Here is a 7,548-nt window from a genome sequence, read left to right as displayed (position 1 = left end):
AACGAATTATAGAAAGAGGAAACAAAAGGGAAAAAGGGCAATTGTGGGTGGACAGCAACCAGGTGTATGTGTAAAATTAGAATAATTACAAGCAAGCAGATGAAAAACAAAACAGGAATTAGACAGAGGTCTTGATCTGATGTTTTGTGCAGAAGCAGCCCACTATCCAAGGTCATCTGTTTGTTCCAAAGGTCTTGGGTTAGCCGTCTACTTCTGATGATTGGCTGCTTCAAAAGGATCTCTGAGAATCTTCTGATGATTGGCTGCTTCAAAAGGATCTCTGAGAATCCTTAGTTTGAGTGCCACTGTAGGAGTAGCCTTCCCATCGTCTGGAATCTGGATGGCTTCTTTTGTTGTGAAATGTGAACCTGAGGACTGACTTCTGAAGTTTCAGTGCTGTATTTGTTGTTAATATTTCCTGATGAGATCCCTTTCAGTGAGGTCCAAGAACAGTTTTTCTCCAATGTATCTTCCAATACACAAATCTCCTGGTTTAAGATTATGAAGAGACCGTTTAGCAAGATGGTGTTGGGAAGTGTCCTCCCCCTGTTGGTGATAGGACTGAGTGTAGGACAAGAGTTCCTTGCACCTCGTGCCATGTTTACATGCAGCAGGGCACAGGGGAGTATGAGAGGTGAAATCTCTAAGTATGTAAGCCTTTCGGTAATCAGTTTACAATGGGCAACTCGTGTGTCCCAAGGGAGTGGACCATATGGCCGTAATGGGTAATGGAAGAACCTTTGGTCAAGGGAGCACAAAGATTTCTGAAAGTTTTGCTGATTTTAATTGAAAGATGCCATTGGTTGTTTCAATCTTTCCAGGAGATTATGGGTGGTAAGGACAGTGTGATGGGCAGAAAAATGCCTCCTTCCCCCCAAGATGTTCATCTCCTAAACCTTGGCACCTGTGAGCACGTCACCTCACATGGCAAAGAGGATTTTGCAGATGTGATTAAGTTAGAGGCTGTGAGATGGGAAGCTTGTTCTGGATTATCTAGATGGACACAATGTCATCACAAGAGTCCTTTTAAGTGAAAGAGGAGGCAGGAAAGTCAGAGTCAAAGAAGGAGATGTGATGATGACAGCAGTGACACAGTGATGCGATGCGACGTGAGAAAGACTCGACTGGCCATTGCGCTTTGAACATGGGGGAGGGGTCGTGAGGCAGGGACTGCATGATCCCTAGAAACTGGAAAAAGCAAGGGAACACATTCTCCCCTGAAGCCTCTGGAAGGAATGCAGCCCTGCTGACACCTTGATTTTAGCCCAGTGAAACTCATTTAGGACTTCTTACCTCCAGAATTGCAAGGTAATAAATTTGTTTTATTTTAAGCTGCTAAGTTTGTAGTAATTAGTACAATAGCAATAAGAATCTAACATAGGGAGTATAGTTTTTGAGTAAGGGGTAATGTCTTACAGAGTTCTTTTTTTTTTCCCCCTCTCTTTTTATTTTTTATTTGTTGTTATTTTTTGTTTCTTTTTTCTTTTCTTTTTTTAAACCTATTTTTACAGAGTGCTTTTAGAATGCTTCCTATAAAATATGTACCTTGGCCCTTGATATAAAAACAGTTACACCCCTATCTGGAAGCACAAAATCAAGCTGCTTTATAGTGAATGTTAAAAGTTGCAGCTTTGTGTGAGGAAATGCTTCAACCCATCCTAATAATAAACATACAATGATTAAAACATATTCAAATCCCATGGAGGATGGAGGTTGGATAAAATCCATATGAAGATATTCTAAGGCTCCTTGAGGCTTAGGTTCCTGGACATGTCCCACCTTACAGCTTTTCTAGGACTATATCGTTATTACTATTATTATTTATTTATTTATTTATTTTTTGGTGGCTGACTGGTAAGGGGATCCAGACCCTTTACCTTGGTGTTGTCAGCACCATGCTCTAACCAAGTGAACTAACCGGCCAGCCCTAACCTGTGCATTTTTGACAGGGATTCTGAAGAGGTTTGAAACCCCTTTTGTTTCCAAGCGTCCCCAAGTCGTGTACTACTCTAAAAGCGTGCCTACTATCTGAATATATGTTTTCTCTTTGGTCTTTGGCCGGCCAGCCCTAACCTGTGCATTTTTGACAGGGATTCTGAAGAGGTTTGAAACCCCTTTTGTTTCCAAGCGTCCCCAAATCGTGTACTACTCTAAAAGCGTGCCTACTATCTGAATATATGTTTTCTCTTTGGTCTTTGGCTAGTCAATAAGCCCTTGTATATCCTATAAGTTCTGCCCTCTGTGCTGATTTTACCTTAAGTAGAGGACGATATTCTAAGTGATTGCATATCCTGCTTGATGAGGTTCTGTTTCAGTTTTGAATTATGATGCATAAACAAAAAATATTAGGTCAGGGTTCTCGATGGAATCTAACACATGTGAATGGGGTACAGAAAGTTTTTCAACTGAGGTAAGAGGATCGATTGTGAGGTTCCCCTTCTGGTGGGAGCAGGAGAGCGGCAGGATTAGGATGTCGCAGTGGTGAATGTGAGAGCAAGAGAATCTCAGAAGAGGTTGGCCAGTTGGCTGGAAGAGTTGTGTGTTTTCGGTCACTAGTGAGATCTGTTCTGTGGGAGGAACCACAAGCCAAGGCTGGTCTAGCAAGGCCTAGAACTAATTCAGCAGAAACTACAAGTTTTGCAGCCACAGCAATGCCCTATGATAAGGAAGATATGTCTTTGCACTTATGACCATTTACCATGTGTCATGAAACTATTTCAATATTTTAACAATCCCTGCAGCTCTATCAGTGTGAATCAGCTGAATGTCAACTGTGACTGTGTCTAATGGGAGATGGCATTGAGTTGTTTTGATTCTCTCATCTTTTATAGTCAATATAATTTAGTGATGATAGCTAATTACATCTTTTTTTTTTTCTAACATGTGAGTCACTGAGAGATGTTTTTTTTTCGTATTCTTTAGTTCAGTAGTTATTCAATTTGAAGAAGCATCTTCAGGGCTTGTTATAATGAGAATCCTGCCCCCCTGCCCCCACCCCACCCCTCTATTCAGTGTTTCTAATTCAGTCCTCCTGGGGTGGGGCCTGAGAACATGCAATTCCAAAGAGTTCCCAGATGATGCTGATACTGTAGGATCACACTTTTGAGACCCACAGCTCTAACAGAAACATTATATGGTAACAAACATGTATGAATTTTCTGGACAGACAATACATGAAACTTTCACAGAACATTGCACACTTGTGTTTCCTTTCCTTGTCTCAACTGCATACATTATCTCTTGGGAGGGAAAGCTCAGAGCCTTGCAATTTCAGGGTGACAACTTATCAAGCCACCTCTTTTTAAGGGAGGGAAAAATTATTTTTGGAGAAATCTCCAAACTTCCCTCTTGCATGCAAGGAGGATTGTCCGTGGACCTCCAGGAAGAGCCACCTAAGCTATAATTTTCCAAGTGGCAATACCCTTCAGAAATGACAGCCCCCAGAGCCAAACATGAAATTCTAGTGGGGGCTCAATCATGTCAAAGCTTTCCAACCCCTCCATCTTTCTGGCCAAATATCTCGATTAATACGACCAGAAAATCCATTCACTGATTTGGTTTTCTAAAGCTGTAACCACATTTGTATCCCCAGTGCCTAGCACAGTGTTTGGCATGCAGCAAATGCTTAGCAAATATATATATTGATTAATGAATTCATTCATTCATGCAATATATGTAAGGAACATTTTATTCTAGGCCAGGCCCTGAGTTGGGCAGTTCTCGTGCATAAAGATGACCAATACAGTCCCAGCCCTTCCTTCACAAGACTCACAGTCCAGTGGGAGAGGCAGAACTGTCCTCAGACAATGACAATTCTGACTGGGCGGAGGGAGACCAAGAGGGCATCAGGAAGGGCTTCCTGGAGGGCATGACATATAGACCTGAACTTTGAAGTGTAAGTAAGGAACTGTCTGACAGTGGAGCAAAGGCAAAATGCCCACCAAACTCAGAAGGTATCAAGGGTGAAAAATAAAGCCGCATTTCCATGCAGTAAGGCAAAGAATTTTAGTTAGAGTAATTTACTTATAGGAGGATGGGTTGAGCGGGAGGTGACTACCCAGGAGCTTACGCAAAGTTTCTCCACGCTACCTCCTAGCCGAGCCCAAGTTTATGTAGGCAGTCCACACAAATCAGTGGAAAAAGCCAAGGAACAATTACTAAGAAAGAAGCTAACGTCACTACTTATTACAATGAGTATTGTCGTTGGTGGTCTTATAAGGCAGGAAGCTGGCTGTTATCACACTAATACTTAATCATTACGTCCCTTCTTTACAGTCAGCAAGCTATTTCTACCTATTGTTCCAACTACCTTACCCCTAGTTACTGTATAACTTCTGTGGGCAGGGTTCACACAAAGGACATAGAAAGTGGTAAGGACTTTCAAGATGGAGTAAGTTATGTTCACAGCCTCACAGGAATGAATCAGGTATAGTGAGGGGAGTGTTCTAGATGGAAATTCAGACAGTTGTCTACTCCCTCCCTCCTCTTATTCCCTCAACAAACTGGACTCCAGCAGCACTTGGGGCCCTGTCCCCTGTCCCAACCTTGACCACTCTGGGGTGTCACTGCTGGGGGACAGGTCTGTCTCCCCCTCACTGACAGTGAATCCTGGAAAGGGAGCTCTAGGGCTGTTGTGGTCACTGCTGTGTCTCCAACACTGCAGGGCCAGGTACAGAAGCAAGGGCCAAGGAGTGTTTGCTGAATGAATATTAGTGTGTGTGTGTGTGTGTGTGTGTGTGTGTGTGTGTGTGTGTGTGTGTGTGTGAAATAGTTGAAAGTGTGTTATATAAAAGAGGTTGAAGTTCAAAGTCCGCATCCCCCAGTATCCCCTTGGGAGGTGCATAACAGTGGTTACAGCATGTGCTTTAGAACCCAGCTGCTGGGGTTCCAGCATTTTCACTTGTCTGAACCTCAGTGTCCTCATCTGTAAAATGGTACCTCAGATAGGGTTATTTTGAGGATTAAATGAGTTATCTGCATAAAGTGCTTAGAATAGTGCCTGGAATGTAGTAAGAGGTCATTAAATGTTAACCATCCTTATTTTTCAATCATTTCTGACCCTTCACTTTTTTAGCCAGCATCCTCTACAGACCCCATCACTTATGCTCCAGCCATTTGAACAGTATTTACCCTTCCCTGTGACATTCTTTTTTTTTTTTTTTCTTTAAGATGACCGGTAAGAGGATCTTAACCCTTGACTTGGTGTTGTCAGCACCACGCTCTCCCAAGTGAGCCACGGGCCGGCCCTTCACTCCTAGGTTTTAGAGGCCAGTTTTCTGCCAGTCTTGGGTCAAAGACTCCTTTCTCGTCCCCTACCTTTTTACCCTTCCCCATAGTCCAAGTTCTGGGGAAGTGGCCCAGGGCTTTTGAAGCGTCCCTCTCATTGGGGCTCTTGGAGATCTTGTTGCCCCCTCGTGGTCAGACCTGAACCTGCATGGGAAAATGTGCCTAGAAAATTAAACGGGAAAGGTGCTCACGATTCTTCCTGCCCCTCCACGCCCAGGATCGCTCTTAGCTTTTCTCCCCCTGTTCTGGGCCCTGGGTAGCTACCTTGTGCAGACTCCATTCACACAGTAGGTGGAGAGAAGTCAGGGTGTCTATTCTCTGGTCCCCTCCCTGTATCCTGCAGTCCTGGCAGTGACAGCAGTCCCCTACTCAGACCCATTGCCCCTCTCCAAACTCTAGCTGTCCCTAGAGTCTAGTAACAAACTCCCTCCCTGTCTCTTCATAGCTTGGCTTTCACTGTGGCTGGTCCCCTAGTACTTTCCCATACATTGTGGGTTCCTCCGCCCTGCCACTCTAAATACTGCCCCTTCATGATGGTCCCAGTTACATTTTTTGAATGGCTACTTGTTTCCTGCCAGGACCCTGACTGAATCACAGCATAAATTTAGGGTGAACCTGGGAGGAAGAGAATCCTTATCCCACCAATGGACACTCAGAATTTCTCTTTAGGAGAAGCTTCGGATGACCAAGGGACTGACAGGAGGGGTCTGTGGGGCTTGTCTTGAAGCTGTTAGGATTTATAAGGGGTTACCTGGAGGAAGGGGCTAAAGCCCTCATGACCTCTCCCTTGGAACTGTCCTTGACTGTCCCTCCTGAGAGAGGTGGAAAGAACCCTTATTCCTGTGTGTGATGCAGGCCTTTTGGATCCTTGGTTAACACTCTCATTTTCTGTCTCCCTCAAGATCCCTGAAAGAAAGAGGGTAATGTGGTTCAGAGAGGTGAAGTCACTTGTCCAAGGCCGCACAGTGAATGATTATAATAATAGCTACCTTTGTTTGCTTGTTTTAAACTGTATGACTTCATTCAAATGAAGTTCTAGAACAGGTAAAGCTAATCTCTGGCGAAGAAAGAAAGGAGTTGCCTCTGTGGGCAAAGTAGGGTGTATTGCCTGAAAAGGGGCATGGAACAATGTTCTGCGGTGATGAAAATGTTCTGTCTTGATTTGGGTGTTTAGTTACATGAGCGTACTCATTTGGTAAGACTCATTATACTGTTCCCTTAAAACGTGGGCATTTTAATTTTAATTAAAAAATAAACAAACAAAAATGCTTGCAAACCTAATAGCTGTTATTTCGGAAAGCTATATGCCAGGTCTATCCGAGTCCTTTGACCAATAATGAATTCTCACAACCAGCTTATGAAGGATGTGATGATAATGATAAGAATAAGCGAATGCTTTTGCAGCACTTCCCATTCATTTATTCATGCCCTGAAACCAACGTGTATTTCACACCTATCATGTGCTCAGTGTAACGGTAAACAAACCAGACACAAAAATCACACTCCTCCTAATGGGGAGGCAAACAATTAGAAAAAAGTAAATGAAATATAGAATGTTCTATGGGGGGAAAGTAAAGCAGGGGGAAGGAATGGGGGATGTTGGGCAGCGGGGTGGCAGGTTTTGCAGACTGGATAGCATTGATACCATGAAATGACACCCCTGTGAGAGCTGGACCATGAGTGACTGCCTTGACTGAGGAGGAAACTGAGGCGCCGAGAGGTCACTAGCCTAAGGTATGGCCCAGAGGCAGGCTGGAACTGCAAACCTCAGGGCTCCTTCCAGGGGTGGCCTTGACCTTGGAGGTGGAGACTTAACAGAGCCCTTTGTTCTCCCCCTGAGGGGGTGGGCGTGCAGAAGTTTAAAGATCGAAGTTAATGACTTAGTCCTGAGGTCTCCAAGAGAGGAAATGGCTCAGCCCAGGGAGGGTCAATGGGGGAGCTCCTCTTCCCGCACGGCCGAGGCTGGATAAAGTTAGAGGTGTGCGCTTGGAGGGAGGGCAAGCAAAGGGGCTAATGAGATGGGGGGCCTTCTGGCTGGGGACTTTGAAGGACTCGAGGGTGTTCCAGCAGCAGGTGAGGTTTACCCGCGCCGGGAGCCTTCAGTGGGGTGAAGGCTTAAAGGGGTTAAGGGGGAGCGGCAGAGGAGGGGTTAATGGGGACGGGCCTGGCAGGGGCGGGGCCTCGGCTGGTGGCTCAAGCCTGGGGGCCGGGAGGAGTCACCGCCGTCCTGCCCCGCGGGGGCGCCCGCTGGGTCCCGGCGCC

This window comes from Galeopterus variegatus, unplaced genomic scaffold, assembly GCF_000696425.1.
Source record: "Galeopterus variegatus unplaced genomic scaffold, G_variegatus-3.0.2 Scaffold1573, whole genome shotgun sequence".
NCBI lineage: Eukaryota > Metazoa > Chordata > Mammalia > Dermoptera > Cynocephalidae > Galeopterus > Galeopterus variegatus.
Note: the sequence above shows the minus strand (reverse complement) of the source record.